The 18,899-nt window shown below is 39.8% G+C and overlaps 1 long non-coding RNA gene across 1 annotated transcript in view; it reads right to left on the reverse strand.

Moving 5' to 3' along the window:
• Window positions 1–18,480, reverse strand: part of LOC118350060 (uncharacterized) — a 33,220-nt gene extending 14,740 nt beyond the window's left edge. The window contains exon 1 of the long non-coding RNA XR_004803179.1: window positions 18,177–18,480. This is a non-coding gene — a long non-coding RNA (uncharacterized LOC118350060). The remainder of the gene's footprint in view (window positions 1–18,176) is intronic.
• Between the last annotated feature and the right edge of the window lie 419 nt (window positions 18,481–18,899).

Here is an 18,899-nt window from a genome sequence, read left to right on the forward strand (position 1 = left end):
TGCTTCCCAACTCAAAACAAAAAGCTTACGGGCAAACTTCTATATGCTGAGCCCTCTAGCTCTGCTGTGTGTCCTTTCCATTCATTCATCTATGCCCTCACCACTACACAACCATGTGTAAAGCATTCTATTTATTCCTGAGGATTTAGAATGGATACAAAACAACAACAACAACAACAACAACAAAAAACAGGTTTTGACTTCATGGAGCTTACCATTGGAGGAGGGGAGGGGGGACACAAATAATGAAATAAGAAAACTGTAAATTTTGATTAAGTGCTAGGAAAAAATAAAGTGCTGAGTTTATTTAGGGTTGACCTATTTTTTGTTAAAATATTTAAGAGGTCTTCTTAAATACAAATCCTAAATACATGAAGCCCATATCTCCTAATTCTTTCCATATCAGCAGATATTACTGTGCTAGCCCTGATGATGTCTTAACTCATTATAAAAGATGGAAAAAGCTTCATCACATGGCTATCAAATACTTCTAAGCAGCATTAAATATCGCTATATCAGAATCAAGCAATTTGGCAGTAGTCAACACATCTAGGTTTAATTTTCTCTCTCTTCCCTTGCTCTGTTTATCATCCTTACCATTCCCTTATTGTACTTCCTCCCAAATTATTTTTGTTCTACTCCTCCACTAACTCTCTTACTCTGTTATCTTTTGGGACCCACCTCATTGCTGAGTATAGATGACAAATGCTCCTTCCTGTCTCCAGGTCTTGGTCATACTTTCCCTCCCACCTCCAAGGCTCCTCTCCATTCAGCCAGTCCTCTTTTTCAGAGGTATATTTAACCCAGCAAAACATGGAAAAGCAGAACTCACAATTCATCCATCCATCCATGCATTCCTTTATTCGATCTACCTTTTAAGACCAAGCAATGTGCTAAATTCTAAGAAAATGACTACAAAGAAAGTGAAAGCAGTATACTATGAAAATAATCTGTAAGAGTTAATGAGAAACATTCAAAAAAGTACTCAGTGAATTCAAAACAAGAACAAATTCTACAGGTCTCAAGTGACTTCTAGAAAAAAGTTAGTATTTACAAACACTTGTAAAAACATTACACATATTCCTAAGAAATATGATGTACTTAATAAAATCATTGTAAAGCATATACACAGGTAGTAATAAAAATATGGCACTTCCTATGTACTCAAACATACTTACATTTTACCTCAAAGCAGTAAAATTTTATCAATTTAATACCTGTCCATTGTTCATAAAATATATTTTGTTAAAACTAGTATTGCTTTAAAAAATGAAATCTGTTAACATGATAGAAAACATATCACATTTGTGTTAAATGTTTTCTGATTATTTCTTTCAACAGTGTGCACATGTGTATACCCGGTTGCAATGTAAAATTATTTTGTGTGTGTGGGGGGCATTATCAGTTGAGTTTAAAGCGACCATATTAAAGGCTACTTATGAAGTCAACCTAATTGAGGTTAGATGAACTTTACACAGCAGTAACTGATGAGTCTGCCAATTAACCCTTGTGCATATTAGCTTTTTGATTTATATAAATGATTCTAGACCCTATTCTATGCCCAGTTTAAGAACTATTAACACACAGTTTCTTAACTCGGATTAAGAGAATATTATCTGCTGACTTCAAGTTTCACTTTAAGAATGGTTGGTTGTTGCTGGTGCATTGTAGGAAGATTGTACAAAAGGTCCTCGACTAGAAACTTTGTGTTTGCTAATTAGCTAGAAGTAAATTTTAGTTTTTCCATAAAGGCAGGACATCCCTCTTTCTGCCATATATGTAGTGCCAATATTATCTTTATAATCTAGGTCATTTACTTTAGATCTCAATTCAAAGTTTATGTACGAATATCTAAGCCAGTAAAGTTTCATTGTACATACATGGAGACAATGTTCAATACCCAACACAAAAATCATGTGGCTGCGTGATACAGAATTCCCATAATATAGAAGACACAGCAGGCAAGTGATAAATGTTGATTTTTGACCGATAAGTCAGACAGCAAAGACACCTATACATTCCATTTCATTTTCATATTTACATCATTCCCACCAGCGAGATTGTCTCTGGTATCATTATGCATCCAAAACACCAATGCCATCTGTGGACTAGCAGAATAGGTTTCAAATTTTTAACTGGTTTAATACCCAAAGTTATATAAAACTGCACTTCAGTACTCTGACAAAATACTGCCCTAAAACTAAAAACAAATAATATGTAATCAAGATGTTCAACAAGTTTCACAAATAACCTCCCTGACTAGGATCCTTTTAAGCCAGATGATTAACTTTCTCTAACACCCAGAGAAAATGTTGAGTACGAGTGGCAAAATGTCCTCTATGCTTTTCCGTGGTCAAGAAACCATTTCCTCTGCTACTCTATTATATGAAATTAAAAGAAATGGATATAAAAACCCTAATTGGAGAGGAATATGACTGACCCACTTTATGTAGAAGCTGCTTACCATGCAGCTTTAGAGCAGACTGGAATAGACATAATATTGAATAGTTAATCATGAGGAATATTTTATGTTAAGGATAAAGGCAGAACTTCTTTATTTCCTGGGGGGGGTGAGGGGACATGCAAAAATGCCATTTTCTGACATAGAACATTTTATTTAGGCAAAAATTTATGTTTCTTATTTGCTGCAGAGTAATCCTTTTTAGTTTATGAGCTATTCTTAAAAGACTTTTTAATAGTGCAATTTCACAGATGTTAATTGAACTTACAGTGATCGTTATGCAATGTATTCAAATATCTAATCATTGCGTTGTACATCTGAAATTAACATGTTAGGTCCATTACACCTCAATAAATTTTTTAAATTGTAATTTTGAGTCTCTTAAAATGACAGGGATTTGATAAAAGGATAAAAAGGGTTAAGAACATTAAAGTTTTGAGAGATGGCAGGGATGAGCAATAAGACCGGTTTCATCATACAACTGTATTTCACGAACGTGAACTTCTGTATTGGGTCCATATGGCATGCTTGTGGAGCAGGTGAAGTTGAGAATCAGAAAGGAATATCCCAATGAAAGTAGCTGCTTTTAAATCTTGCCTGGTTCATGTTGTTCTCTGCTTCCTATTCTATCATCTGCAATCAGAATTTTAAAAGGTATGAAAAATTAAGGGTAGGGAAGGCCAAGGTCAAAGACTATTAGGCACAACACTGCAATCTGCATCTGTCTTATATAGGGGACGTTTCCTGGGTTACTCTTCTGGTTAAGAAGAAAGGGCCTACAGGCTACTTTGGTCATGACAATATCTGGCCTTAAATGACCTCCTTTCTAGATTTTAAGGAGTGACAAGTTACTTTCCTTAGCATGATTTTTACACGTGTGCTGGGGTAAGAAATGAAGCCCAGCCTCCCTAACTGAAGAAAAGCACCATTTGGAATATAAACATAATGCTAAGAAAGATCAAAGGCTGTCAGTGGTCTTGCTCTGGCTGTGTGCCACACTCTCAGTGGCATTCAGAGGTAGTTGTAGGCAGACAGAATGTGCTCTCTCAGAATCTGGATTTGTGGCCAGTTATCGCCATTCCAGCAAAGACTCTGCCATTCTATCTTTCTTGAAATACTGCTGACAGCTTTGATAAAGTCTTTTCACTTGAGACTAAGCTTTATGCCCAAGAGGGAAACAATTACTAGTAGGATATGGTCACGTGGGTGCTAATAATTATATGCAAACTACCTAGAAGAATAGCCTATATTCTTTAAAAGGCTGGTCTCTGAGATCAGTTATTTTGAAATCAAAGTTCTTTCATTATTTTTAGATTCCACATGAAAGACAAAGGGGCAGAAGTGTATTTGGGGAATATATAGTATTCTAAAACTTCCCTCCAAATCGTTTCATTGTTATTTTAATGTATGTACAAAGTCTTTGCAAGCTTCCCAATAACTTTCATCCTGTAGCCTCCATGATGAAGAAAAGCCACGGAGAATCTATTTAATACCTTGTGAGATGATGTAATTGTTCCCACCTCACAGTTAAGAAGATGAGGATCAGAGAGTGGAGGTAACTCGCTTAAGGACCCAGGGGTAGTAAGTGACTGTGCTAAGGGTGGGTTCCTAGAGCATGGATCCTGACACAGAATGCTCTGCTTACCAATCATTACACCTTTAGCAAATCACTTTTTTCTAAATATCAGGTTTCTTTCTCAGAAAATGAAGATATGAGAATTAATGTGGCTCCAGCCACAAACTTGGAATAGAAACTCTTTGCCTATATTCATTTTTAAAACAGCTAACAAAATATTGATTTTAACAGACAATATTGACAGCACTGAAGAATAGCAGAATATGTCAACCCTAAATATGCAACTTTGGCACAAGGATTATTTTGAACTAAAGGCAATTAACAAAACATCAGGTACAAGAAGCATTCTCTGGGATGCCTGGATGGCTCAGTCAGTTAAGTGGCTGCCTTCAGCCCAGGTCAAGATCCTGGGGGTTCTGAGATTGAGCCCCACCTCCATGCTCAGTGGGGAGTCTGCTTCTCTCCCCACTCCCCATGCTCTTCCTCTAATAAATTAAATCTTAAAAAAAGGGGGCTCTCTGATCATCCCCTTTTCCTCCCTGAAAACAGGAAGAGCTAAAACCTTCATATAAATGTCCTTTCTAAAAGGGGAAGAAAGTAACACTTACAATCAAGAACAGGAAGTTGAAGCTGAGAAAATTCTATACAAATAACCTTGTTAAAATAAGTCTTTTTCTTTATCCTGGCCATTTATTTTTGGTTATTTTTCCACTATTGCCCCTCTGTTCAACCTCTAGTAGTATTTGGATTCTGCTGTTTCATTGGGTCTTCATTTCTTTTAAGGATTCCTATGCATGTACAACTTAGACTAAATAAGCGTGCATTTCCCCTGTTAACTTCTTTGTCAATTTAATACTCAGTCCCAGCCAAAACTCTTAAGAGGGTAGGGGTAAAATTTTGCCTTTGCTACAACATCTATTTCGTAGCATACCATGCTGTTGCACATGGTTTGGGAAACACTGCATGCTTCCCAGAGAGCTGTGGTTTTCTGTACAGGTGTCATCTTGTCAACATGTGAACCCTTCAAAGACAGGTAGGAGATGTTACTTTGCTATCATTTGGCCTTCAAAAAAGTGCACATGGAATAGTATAATGCTTTTTGGTTAAATGGATGAAACTAAAAGGTAGAGTAACAGACAACAGGCTTTATAAATCCTAGAGAAACTTCACATTCCCTATTATAGTTCTGCAAATAGCCATCATTTATCTCCTCCATTGTGGTGTGTGCTTATTCAGTACTTCAAGCAGTGACCTTTTCCATGATGCAAAATAGGAAGATTAAAGACTTGAAAATATTATGTAACTCATTACTTTTAAGTTATTTTAGTGTGTCTGTAATAATTTACATCTTGATTATGTGCTTTTTTACATTTCTAAATACTCAAATATACATATTCTTCAATTTACCCTTAAAATAATCCCAGAAAGTAGGGCAAGTATTTTTTTTTTTTTTTAACTCTAACTCATAAATGAAAAGGTTGGTACTTCTGCCAAGATTTACAGTTAGTGGTAAATCTGAAATTGTAATAAAGTCTTTTGAATTCTGGGATGTAGGTTTTTACAGTAATCTATACTTTTGTATGGCCTCCAGCTTGAATGGAAGAAGATTTTAACAGGTGTGCTGTGTGTCTGTGTAAATGGAAGGACTGTAGAAACATAGAAGGGCAAGAGATTCACTGATAAATCAGAAGGTTAGAGGAGCAATAGTCCTCTCTCCTAACAGCAGGGAAATTTCTGGCTCATCTTCCCCCACAGAAAGGAAGTCACAAGAACTTTAAGAGATGCCACTGCCAGCTTTATGGAGCATGTAAAGAAAAAGACCTTTGTTCTACCTAAACTCAGCACAACAGTTTAGGCCAGCTTCTCTGCTCAACCCGAATTTCACCATCCTTGGCTTTCTCATCATAGGAACTTCAGGAAAAGCTAGCACATCAACCACATGGTGAAGGCCTACTTCTTTTCTTAGGCCCACCCCAGCTGTTCTAGGATAAATTAAGCCCATAGATGTCTTGGTCTCTTCAGGGGCAAGTCAGACAGCGATATTATTTAAGAACAGATCGGCAGGGAATGTAATAATGGAACTGTCCCAGGGTTTTCTTTTTCTAATTATCACCAATTCTTTTTTTTTTTTTTTTTTTTTTTTTTTTACTTAGCCTAAAGAAAGTGATGAGAGGAGAAGGCAGTAAAGTACATTAAAGGTTGAGGTAGCTGAAAGAAGATTCTGTTGGAGAAAAATCACCTTGCTCCTGCCATTTACCTGTAGGAAATAATAGAGAGAGAGGGAGGGAGGGGGAGAGAGAGAGAGAGAGAGAGAGAGAGAGAGAGAGAGAGAGAGAGATGAATCAACTATTGATTCATAAAAAAAAAAAAACAACAATTACTATGCCTTTAAGGAGTTTTCAGTCCTTTAGTAGACAAGATAACTGAAAATGACAGAAAAAGAAACTAAAGTTTCTAGGGTACATTATTTCAGTACCCGAAAGGAAAAATATTTTAATTACGTTATTTCACGAACTGTAACAGAGAAGTGAGAAGGTAGTTAAGAAAAGACATTTTTTTAACTTTCAAACACATATGGAGTCATGATGCCTTATTTGATAGAGGTGTATTCCTTACATTCAATAGAGATTTAAAAAAAAAAAAAAAACTCTTGGTCATTAACAGAAGAATGCTATTTAGAAACTAAGTTTCCTCAGAATCAATGAATTCATTTGTATCACATTTTAAGAGTAACTTTAAAAGTGTAAACAATTTACTTAGAAATGCAATAATGGTTCATATAATCATTTTTAGAGTTACTTCTGCATTGAACGCTGTGTGCGTAACAAGGAGTCACATAGAAGACAAGATTGGAGGAGAGGAGACCAAGTAATTGTTAATGCCTAGGATTTCTAAAGCTGTATTATGGAACATCTTGCTATTGCTTTTAGAAGAGAAGAAATCAAGCACTCTACAGTCTTGGTGAATACTCAGAGCCCATTGAACTTTGAACTTATGGAACATACACTTCCTAACTAGTATAGCCTCCCCACATTCTCCCTATCCTATCCCTTCTTTCAAGATCAAGCTCAGACTCTACCAATCTTGTAGAGGTGTTTCTAGTTAGTAAATCTCAACAGCTGTTTGCTCTCTATCACCCAACTCTGTCTTGACACCATCTGTTGAGATCATTTATTTGGTAGTTAATCGTATAATCATACTGTCCTTTCTGTTTGCCTGAAATGTTTTAAATCTTTAAATTTATGTTGATATTTTCTTTTTCCCCAAGGGACCATAAGTCCTTTGAATTTAGAGCTGATTTCTGATTATGATTTCTGATTACCTGTATTTGGTCTCAATTTTATTCCTATGAAGATCAGAATTTTGTTCAATTAACAGATTTTTTTTTTTTAAGACTATGAGAGACAGTGTATCAGCAATGTAGTAAGTTAATAAGAGCTCAGAAAGAGGAATCAATATGTACAAAAGTTTTGTGTGAAATCTTCAGGGAAAACTTAGGATGAGAACTAGATCTAGAAGGATGGAAAAGTTGGGGGGAGGGAAGAAATGCACATTAGATGAGGCATCTCAAATAACCTAACCTCCGTGTAATCCAAATGTAGGATGTACCTGAGACACTGTTGCCTAAGGAAATCACCTGTCTGCCTCCCAAGGTGACCCCATGAATAATCATTAGATCATTCAATATGACATTGAAGAGGAGATTTGGGGATCCAATACTTTGCAAGTGAAATCATGAATACTATCATGAGCTCTGACCTTAAGGTAAATTGGGCTATAAAATTGAACTAAGACTCACCAGTGTGCTATACTGCTTCTAATCCCTAGTCTAGGGGGAGGAGAGAAGATGGTGGAAGAGTAGGGTCCTCAAGTCACCTGTCTCCACCGAATTACCTAGATAACCTTTATCTTGAAAAATCTACTAACTCGGCCTGAGATTTAAAGAGAGAACAGCTGGAATGCTACAGTGAGAAGAGTTTGCGCTTCTATCAAGGTAGAAAGACGCGGAAAAAGAAATAAAGAAACAAAAGGTCTCCAAGGGGGAGGGACCTCGCGAGGAGCCGGGCTGAGGCCGGGGCGAGTGTCCCCAGGACAGGAGAGCCCCGTCCCGGAGGAGCAGGAGCTGCACCAACCTTCCCGGGCGGAAAGGGGCTCGCAGGGAGGTGGAGCAGGACCCAGGAGGGCGGGGATGCCCTCGGGCTCCCGGGGACAGTAACAGACACCTGCGCCCCGGGAGAGTGCGCCGAGCTCCCTAAGGGCTGCAGCGCGCACGGGGACCCGGAGCAGCTCGGAGGGACCCGGGGGCGGCTCCGCGGAGGGGGCTGCGGGGCGGGAGCAGCTCGGGGGGGCTCGGGGGCGGCTCCGCGGAGGGCGCTGCGGGGCAGGAGCGCGAATCCACCAGCGCAGGCCCCGGAGCACAGGGCGCCGGGACACAGCCCAGGATCCAGCCTCCCCCGGGACAGGCAGAGGCCGGGAGGGCCCAGGACCGCAAGGACGCTCCTGCCCCAGCTGAGCAGATCAGCGGCCCCGCCCGGAGCCTCCAGGCCCTGCAGACCGAGAGCTCCGGAGTTACTGCGGGCTCCAGAGCTGGCCCCGCCACTGGGGCTGTTCCTCCTGGGGCCTCACGGGGTAAACAACCCCCACTGAGCCCTGCACCAGGCAGGGGCAGAGCAGCTCCCCCAAGTGCTAACACCTGAAAATCAGCACAACAGGCCCCTCCCCCAGAAGTCCAGCTAGACGGACAAGTTCCAGGGGAAGTGAAGGGACTACAGTATACAGAATCAGAGGATACTCCTTTTTTTTTTTTTTTTAAATTTTTTAATTTACTTATGATAGTCACACAGGGAGAGAGAGAGAGAGGCAGAGACAGAGGGAGAAGCAGACTCCATGCACCGGGAGGCTGATGTGGGATTTGATCCCAGGTCTCCAGGATCGCGTCCTGGGCCAAAGGCAGGCGCCAAACCGCTGCGCCACCCAGGGATCCCCTCCCCCATGTTTTTGTTTGTTTTTTTGTTTTGTTTTGCTTTTTGATTTCTGTTTGCTTCCAACCCCATTTCCTTTTTTTTCTTTCTTTTTATTTTTTTTTTCTTCCTTTTTTTTTTCTCTTTGCTTTCCTTCTTTCTCTCTTCTTTCTCCTTTTCCCAATACAACTTATTTTTGGCCACTCTGCACTGAGCAAAATGACTAGAAGGAAAACCTCCCCTCAAAAGAAACAAACAGTCCTCACTCCCACAGAGTTACAAAATTTGGATTACAATTCAGTGTCAGAAAGCCAATTCAGAAGCACTATTATACAGCTACTGGTGGCTCTAGAAAAAAGCATAAAGGACTCAAGAGACTTCATGACTGCAGAATTTAGATCTAATCAGGCAGAAATTAAATATTGGGATCCCTGGGTGGCGCAGGGGTTTGGCGCCTGCCTTTGGCCCAGGGCGTGATCCTGGAGACCACGGATCGAATCCCACGTCAGGCTCCTGGTGCATGGAGCCTGCTTCTCCCTCTATGTCTCAGCCTCTCTCTCTCTCTATCATAAATAAAAATTAAAAAAATTAAAAATCAATTGAATGAGATGCAATCCAAACTAGAAGTCCTAACAATGAGTGTTAACGAGGTGGAAGAATGAGTGAGTGACATAGAAGACAAGTTGATGGCAAAGAGGGAAACTGAGGAAAAAAGAGACAAACAATTAGAAGACCATGAGAATAGATTAAGGGAAATAAATGACAGCCTGAGGAAGAAAAACCTACATTTAATTGGGGTTCCCAAGGGCACCAAAAGGGACAGAAGTCCAGAATATGTATTTGAACAAATCATAGCTGAAAACTTTCCTAATCTGGGAAGGGAAACAGGCATTCAGATCCAGGAAATAGAGAGATCCCCCCCTAAAAATCAATAAAAAACGTTCAACACCTCGACATTTAATAGTGAAGCTTGCAAATTCCAAAGATAAAGAGAAGATCCTTAAAGCAGCAAGACACAAGAAATCCCTGACTTTTTATGGGGAGGAGTATTAGGGTGACAGCAGACCTCTCCACAGAGACCTGGCAGGCCAGAAAGGGCTGGCAGGATATATTCAGGGTCCTAAATGAGAAGAACATGCAGCCAAGAATACTTTATCCAGCAAGGCTCTCATTCAGAATGGAAGGAGAGATAAAGAGCTTCCAAGACAGGCAGGAACTGAAAGAATATGTGACCTCCAAACCAGCTCTGCAAGAAATTTTAAGGGGGACTCTTAAAATTCCCCTTTAAGAAGTAGTTCAGTGGAACAGCCACAAAAACAAGGACTGAATAGATATCATGATGACACTAAACTCCTATCTCTCAATAGTAACTCTGAATGTGAACGGGCTTAATGACCCCATCAAAAGGCGCAGGGTTTCAGACTGGATAAAAAAGCAGGACCCATCTATTTGCTGTCTACAAGAGACTCATTTTAGACAGAAGGACACCTACAGCCTGAAAATAAAAGGTTGGAGAACCATTTACCATTCGAATGGTCCTCAGAAGAAAGCAGGGGTAGCCATCCTTATATCAGATAAACTAAAATTTACCCTGAAGACTGTAGTGAGAGAATAAGAGGGACACTATATCATACTTAAAGGATCTATTCAACAAGAGGACTTAACAATCCTCAATATATATGCCCCGAATGTGGGAGCTGCCAAATATATCAATTAATAACCAAAATGAAGAAATACTTAGATAATAATACACTTATACTTGGTGACTTCAATCTAGCTCTTTCTACCCTCGATAGGTCTTCTAAGCACAACATCTCCAAAGAAACGAGAGCTTTAAATGATACACTGGACCAGATGGATTTCACAGATATCTACAGAACTTTACATCCAAACTCAACTGAATACACATTCTTCTCAAGTGCATATGGAACTTTCTCTAGAATAGACCACATACTGGGTCACAAATCGGGTCTGAACCGACACCAAAAGATTGGGATCGTCCCCTGCATATTCTCAGACCATAATGCCTTGAAATTAGAACTAAATCACAACAAGAAGTTTGGAAGGACCTCAAACACGTGGAGGTTAAGGACCATCCTGCTAAAAGATGAAAGGGTCAACCAGGAAATTAAGGAAGAATTAAAAAGATTCATGGAAACTAATGAGAATGAAGATACAACCGTTCAAAATCTTTGGGATGCAGCAAAAGCAGTCCTAAGGGGGAAATACATCGCAATACAAGCATCCATTCAAAAACTGGAAAGAACTCAAATACAAAAGCTAACCTTACACATAAAGGAGCTGGAGAAAAAAACAGCAAATAGATCCTACACCCAGGAGAAGAAGGGAGTTAATAAAGATTCGAGCAGAACTCAATGAAATCGAGACCAGAAGAACTGTGGAACAGATAAACAAAACCAGGAGTTGGTTCTTTGAAAGAATTAATAGGATAGATTAACCATTAGCCAGCCTTATTAAAAAGAAGAGAGAGAAGACTCAAATTAATAAAATCATGAATGAGAAAGGAGAGATCACTACCAACACCAAGGAAATACAAATGATTTTAAAAACATTATGAACAGCTATATGCCAATAAATTGGGCAATCTAGAAGAAATGAACGCATTTCTGGAAAGCCACAAATTACCAAAACTGGATAAGGAAGAAATAGAAAACCAGAACAGGCCAATAACCAGGGAGGAAATCTGAAGCGGTCATCCAAAACCTCCCAAGACACAAAAATCCAGGGACAGATGGCTTCCCAGGGGAATTCTATCAAACGTTTAAAGAAGAAACCATACCTATTCTCCTAAAGCGGTTTGGAAAGATAGAAAGAGATGGAGTACTTCCAAATTCGTTCTATGAGGCCAGCATCACCTTAATTCCAAAACCAGACAAAGACCCCACCAAAAAGGAGAATTATAGACCAATATCCCTGATGAACATGGATGCAAAAATTCTCAACAAGATACTAGCCAATAGGATCCAACAGTACATTAAGAAAATTATTCTCCATGACCAAGTAGGATTTATTCCCAGGACACAAGGCTGGTTCAACACTCGCAAAAACAATCAATGTGATTCATCATATCAGCAAGAGAAAAACCAAGAACCATGTGATCCTTTCAATAGATGCAGAGAAAGCATTTGACAAAATACAGCATCCATTCCTGATCAAAACTCTTCAGAGTGTAGGGATAGAGGGAACATTCCTCAACATCTTAAAAGCCATCTATGAAAAGCCCACAGCAAATATAATTCTCAACGGGGATGCACTGGGAGCCTTTCCTCTAAGATCAGGAACAAGACAGGGATGTCCACTCTCACCACTGCTATTCAACATAGAAGTCCTAGCCTCAGCAATCAGACAACAAAAAGACATTAAAGGCATTCAAATTGGCAAAGTAGTCAAACTCTCCCTCTTCGTCGATGACATGATACTGTACCTAGAAAACCCAAAAGACTCCACCCCAAGATTGCTAGAACTCAGCAATTTGGCAGTGTGGCAGGATACAAAAATCAATGCCCAGAAGTCAGTGGCATTTCTATACACTAACAATGAGACTGAAGAAAGAGAAATTAAGGATTCAATCCCATTTACAATTGCACCCAAAAGCATAAGATACCTAGGAATAAACCTAACCAAAGAGGTAAAGGATCTATATCCTAAAAACTATAGAACACTTCTGAAAGAAATTGAGGAAGACACAGAGAGATGGAAAAATATTCCATGCTCATGGATTGGCAGAATATTGTAAAAATATCAATGTTACCCAGGGCAATTTACACATTTAATGCAATCCCTATCAAAATACCATGGTCTTTCTTCAGAGAGTTAGAACAAATTATCTTAAGATTTGTGTGGAATCAGATTAGACCCTGAATAGCCAGGGGAATTTTAAAAAACAAAACCATAGCTGGGGGCATCACAATGCCAGATTTCAGGTTGTACTACAAAGCTGTGGTCATCAAGACAGTGTGGTACTGGCACAAAAACAGACACATAGATCAATGGAACAGAATAGAGAACCCAGAAGTGGACCCTCAACTTTATGGTCAATATTCGATAAAAGAGGAAAGACTATCCATTGGAAGAAAGACAGTCTCTTCAAGAAATGATGCTGGGAAAATTGGACAGCCACATGCAGAAGAATGAAACTAGACCACTCTCTTGCACCATACACAAAGATAAACTCAAAATGGATGAAAGATCTAAATGTGAGACAAGATTCCATCAAAATCCTAGAGGAGAACACAGGCAACACCCTTTTTGAACTCGGCCACAGTAACTCTTTGCAAGATACATCCACGAAGGCAAAAGAAAAGCAAAAATGAACTATTGGGACTTCATCAAGATAAGAAGCTTTTGCACAGCAAAGGATACAGTCAACAAAACTAAAAGACAACCTACAGAATGGGAGCAGATATTGCAAATGACATATCAGATAAAGGGCTAGTTTCCAAGATCTATAAAGAACTTATTAAACTCAACAACAAAGAAACAAACAATCCAATCATGAAATGGGCAAAAGACATGAAGAGAAATCTCACAGAGGAAGACCTAGACGTGGCCAACACGCATAAGAGAAAATGTTCTGCATCACTTGCCATCAGGGAAATACAAATCAAAACCACAATGAGATACCACCTCACACCAGTGAGAATGGGGAAAATTAACAAGGCAGGAAACCACAAATGTTGGAGAGGATGTGGAGAAAGGGAAACCCTCTTGCACTGTTGGTGGGAATGTGAACTGGTGCAGCCACTCTGGAAAACGGTGTGGAGGTGCCTCAAAGAGTTAAAAATAGACCTGCCCTATGACCCAGCAATTGCACTGCTGGGGATTTACCCCAAAGATGCAGATGCAGTGAAACGCTGGGACACCTGCACCCCGATGTTTCTAGCAGCAATGTCCACAATAGCCCAACTGTGGAAGGAGCCTCGGTGTCCATCGAAAGATGAATGGATAAAGAAGATGTCGTTTATGTATACAATGGAATATTCCTCCGCCATTAGAAATGACAAATACCCACCATTTGCTTCAACCTGGATGGTCCTGGAGGGTATTGTGCTGAGTGAAGTAAGTCAATCAGAAGGACAAACATTATATGGTCTCATTCACTTGGGGAATATAAATAATTGTGAAAGCGAATGGAAGGGAAGGGAGATGAAATGGGTAGGAAATATCAGAGAGGGTGACAGAACATGAAGACTCCTAACTCTGGGAAACGAACTAGGGGTGGTGGAAGGGAAGGAGGGTGGGGGGTGGGGGTGGATGGGTGACGGGCCCTGAGGGGGGCACTTGATGGGATGAGCACTGGGTGTTATTCTGTATGTTGGTAAATTGAACACCAATAAAAAATAAATTATTAAAGAAGAAATCCCTAGTCCAGAATCATCCTATGGAGAAGATTTGGTTCCTTATTTACAATCTTTATTTTGAGTCCTATTTAATGATGTAATATGTTATTATAAAATTCATTTGGATCCTACCAAAAAATGCATGGCATCCTCAGCTATAATTTGACAATCTTGCTAGATTTATTTTTCTACAATTTTTGCTCTAGGATATACTTCCCTTCATCTGTCCAATGCAGGATTTTCACAATTACAAAGGCTACTATGGTCAAATAGTCCTGAAATTCTCCCAAACAACCTAAGCCCAAGGCCCATTAGGAATAAGTCCATGTGTCTACCCTCTCAAAAGTTTTTAACATTTATAGAACATTCTACCCTTGAGGACTCAACTCCAGTGTTACAAGAGTTCCCTGAACGCTGTTTTGCCTTAGTTAACAAATATCATCTGGAGGTATTAAAGAAACTTTTCAATACAAATACAGTCTACAGTTTCCAGTCTGGCATGCACATAGGTTAGAATGGCAATTTCTAAGCTCACAACAAATAAAAATCTAGAAAACCTTAGGAATTAACCCTTCATAGGTCTGTCAGAGAAGTGAGATCATAGTGCAAACCATTGACACAAAAATTTAAAAATTGTGATTCGTGATTCTCTGGTAGCTACAGAGAATAACAATTTACTGGAGCAGAAACCAAGGAACAGACACCTCCAGGAACCAGTGCTGGGATAGGAAAACCTAAACTGTAATTAAGGAATTTCCAGAAGCTTCCTGTGGACAAAATTTCATCATTAAAAACCCTAGGGGCACCTAGTGATGGGTATGAAGGGCCCACACTTTTGTAAGTTACTTCCAGCAGCTCTATCAGGCCCTCACAGTGCATATTGGAGAAAAATGCCCTCCCACTTCCAGCAGAGAGAAAGATAACTTCTTTGAAATACACCAGAATGTGATACTCTTCATGAAGCTTGCCTTCAGGAGAAAATTGTTTACCAGAACCTAATCTTCTTCCATTTGTTCAGAACCTCAGCTAAGTCGGGTAAGGAAAATACTCAACTCCAGCCCCCTTTAGCCATTTGGTTCTACCTAAGGGGGAGAGAAGCAAGCACCGATGAAGTTTAGAGCTCAGCAGCATAGGCTTACCAAAACAAACAAACAAACAAACAAAAAAAACAAAACTGAGACCTAATCATAGAACTGTAAAACATTCTTCTTTTCCTGCATTTTACCACTACATGTCTTAAAGCCTATTTAGGTCAGTTACTTTTACCCAGTCCATCTTGCCTATCTTTCAACAACAAATAAAAGGCATACTAAAATGAAGAAAACTCAGTTTGAAGAGACTGGAAACGTATGACCATTAGAGTCCCGTAATGGCAAGTGAGGGAGTGCTGACAACACTGACTTCATCTTTGGCCCTCTGTCTTGTTCATGTCTACATAAGGACTTCCTTCTAGGCTATGTGTTCCAGGTACCTAGGACATTAATGCATGCTCTGACCAGAATTCAGGGAGGCAGGTTCTGATCTTCCCTAAAGGTATTTAGAAAACTCCTAGACCTAACATAATTTCTTCCCCTCCCTTTTGCTGGTGGACAGATGGCACCAAAAGATCTGTTAAAGGTTAAACCTTTTGACCTCACCACAATGACCTCTGCACATCCCCTCACTCTATAAAATCTCTCCAGACTTTGTGGAGAATACCCATGCAGCCCCTGAATCATCATAAGCCCAATCCCCACCACCCCCACTCCCAACCCCATCAGTCAGTTACTGTGACTAAAACTTTGTTAACTGTGTGGAGTCCCTTGCTTCATTTTATGGTCTCTAAGTGCCTTCTCAGTTCCAGGGATACTTTACTGTCCCTCCTCTGCCTTTGAACAGCAGGAATATTGGAATTACCCAATCAGAAATATTTTTAAATGATTAATATTATTAGTATTTCAATGAAACAAATAGATAACATACAAGAATAATGTAAGAGAGATGGAAATTCTAAGAAATAAAAAGAATAGCAATCAAAGTCATTAAACAGAAATAAAGAACACCTTTGAGGGACTCATTAGTAGACTGACCATGGCTAGGGTAAGAATCTCTGAGATTGAAAATACAAACTTCCCAAACTGGGAAAGCCAAGAGTAAAAGATCTAAAAATCTAAAAAAAAAAAAAAAAAAAAAAAAAAAAAAAAAAAAAAAAAAAAAAAGGTACAGAATTTCCACAACTATAAAAGGTGTGACATATGCACAATGGCAATTATCAGAAAAAGGAAAAGCAAAAATATTTGAAAGGCAATGCTGAAAGAGCATTTCCCCTCAAATTTTGTCAGACACAAAACCATTAATCCGGTAATCTCAGAGAACTTCAACAGGATACATTCCAAGTAATTACACCTAGCCATGTCATATTTAAACTTTATCAACTCAAATATGAAAGAAAATTGAGAAAAGCCAGATGTAAGAAGTCTTACATAAAGAATAACAAAGGAGTTAAATCAGCCTTCTCATAAGAAGGAAGTGGAGTAAGACATTAAAATGTAAAGAGAGGGGAGAGACACCACCATAAAATTGTGAATCTTATGAAATTGTCCTTTAAACTGAAGGAGAAATGGGCTTTCTCAGATAGACAGAAGTTAAAGGAATTTATTTCCAGAAGACCTGCCTTGCAAGTCATGTTCAAGAAAGTTCTTTGGAGAGTAGGAAAATCATATAGTTCAGAAAATTGGACTTATATGAAGAAAGGCAGAACACTAGAGTATGAGTGAGAGCAAATATAATTAGTTTTCTTAACTGAATCTAAGTGGGTTTGAAATTCTAATATATTTATGTAATCGTGTGTATGAAGTAGATGTATACACATGCTAGTTATATCTGCCTATGTATAAATGAAATGAAAGCAATGATATGCGAGGTGGAAGGGAAGAATTGTGGTTCTCCCCCGCCCCCGCCAGAAGGTGAAAAAAAATAGTGGGACAAAATAGTATTATTTCACAGTAGACTTATTAGGTTAACTCCAAAGTATAATGGCAAATTCTAGGACAACCACTAAAGTTAAAAAGAGGAAGTGTAACTGATATGCTAAGGAGAGAAAATAGGATCATATAAAATGTTCAATTAAAAAAAATCACAGAAGGCAGAGAAAACAAGCTGAGAACTGGCACAACAGACTTTCCAGTTAATTATAGGGAGTAAGCCACATTGAAAAGGGTAGAAAGGGGGAGAGGTGGTCAGGGATCAAACTCCTAGGCAGACCAAACACAAACAGGAGGGACACATGCATGGAGAAGGAGAGGAGCATACCCCATACCAGGCACAGCTGGCATGGGCAACCTTCACTGGGAAGACAAGTCCCCACAACATTTGGCTTTGAAAAACAGCAAGGCTTAATTCCAGATACTTTAAGCAGGCTATGGGGCAGCCCCGGTGGCTCAGAGGTTTAGCGCCCCCTTCAGCCCAGCGTGTGATCCTGGAGTCCTGGGATTGAGACCCACCTTGGGCTCCCTGCGTGGAGCCTGCTTCTCCTTCTACCTGTGTCTCTGCCTCTCTCTGCCTCTCATGAATAAATAAAATCTTTAAAAAAAAAAAAAAAAAAATCAGCAGGCTTAACTCTGGGAGAGCCAATGAGTGATAGGAAACGGAGTCCCTGACCTTCAGGAGCCAACATAACCACCAACCCCAGGTGATAGAACACAGAAGCAGCAGTTTGAAAAGCCCCGGATGTAAATGGGAAGGACATTTATTTACTAATCTCAAAACTTGCCTGCAAGGGCAGGTATCTTAAGGAAATGTTTCTAAGAAAAGAGTTGGCAAGAATACTCTCCACCTACCTCGCTAACAAGGAGTTCTCTGTCCCTCCAATCGCCTTTGGAACCATTATATCCAAGCTTGGGCCAGTATCCCTCCAAAGTAGCTCCAGCTGAGACACACTTTGCAAGTATATCTGACAGGGAACAGCACCAATCCAAAGTAACTCCTGCCCTGAGGAGAAGGGAAGATAAACACACACACACCACTGCAATTGCAGCCCAAGAAGATGGACTGAGGGCAGGCATGTGGTTTCACTGCAGGCCCTGCTCACCATTGAAAACCTTTCAATGGACAACCCAGGGAGAGTTCCCTGCAGCCCCAGCAGATGGGCTGAAGAGAGCCATCTGGTCTGACTGCTGACACCACCCAGTTACAAGCACACTGGGCCCCAGAATGGCTCCCTAACAGCACAGAAATCAAACTGTGCCTAGTGTGCTCACAAAGCAGGCCACTGCAACCAACTGGACTAAAAGTAAATGGGGCTCAGCCAACATAGCAGGGCATACATAACCTATACGGGAGACCCCCTGAAGTACCTGGTTCTAGTCAACAGAGGATATTGTGCTACAAGACACCACAGGAACTCTTATTCATAAGGTCACTACTTTTAAGAAGATATAGCTGGCTTTCCAGATAGAGTTGGGCAAAATGAGGAAACAGAGGATTATGTCCCAAATGAAAGGACAAAACTAAAGCAAAAGAGCTGAATGAAATGGAAATAAGCAATATGCCACATAAATTCA

The sequence above is a fragment of the Canis lupus genome, chromosome 10 (genome assembly GCF_003254725.2).
Source record: "Canis lupus dingo isolate Sandy chromosome 10, ASM325472v2, whole genome shotgun sequence".
Classification (NCBI taxonomy): Eukaryota; Metazoa; Chordata; class Mammalia; order Carnivora; family Canidae; genus Canis; species Canis lupus.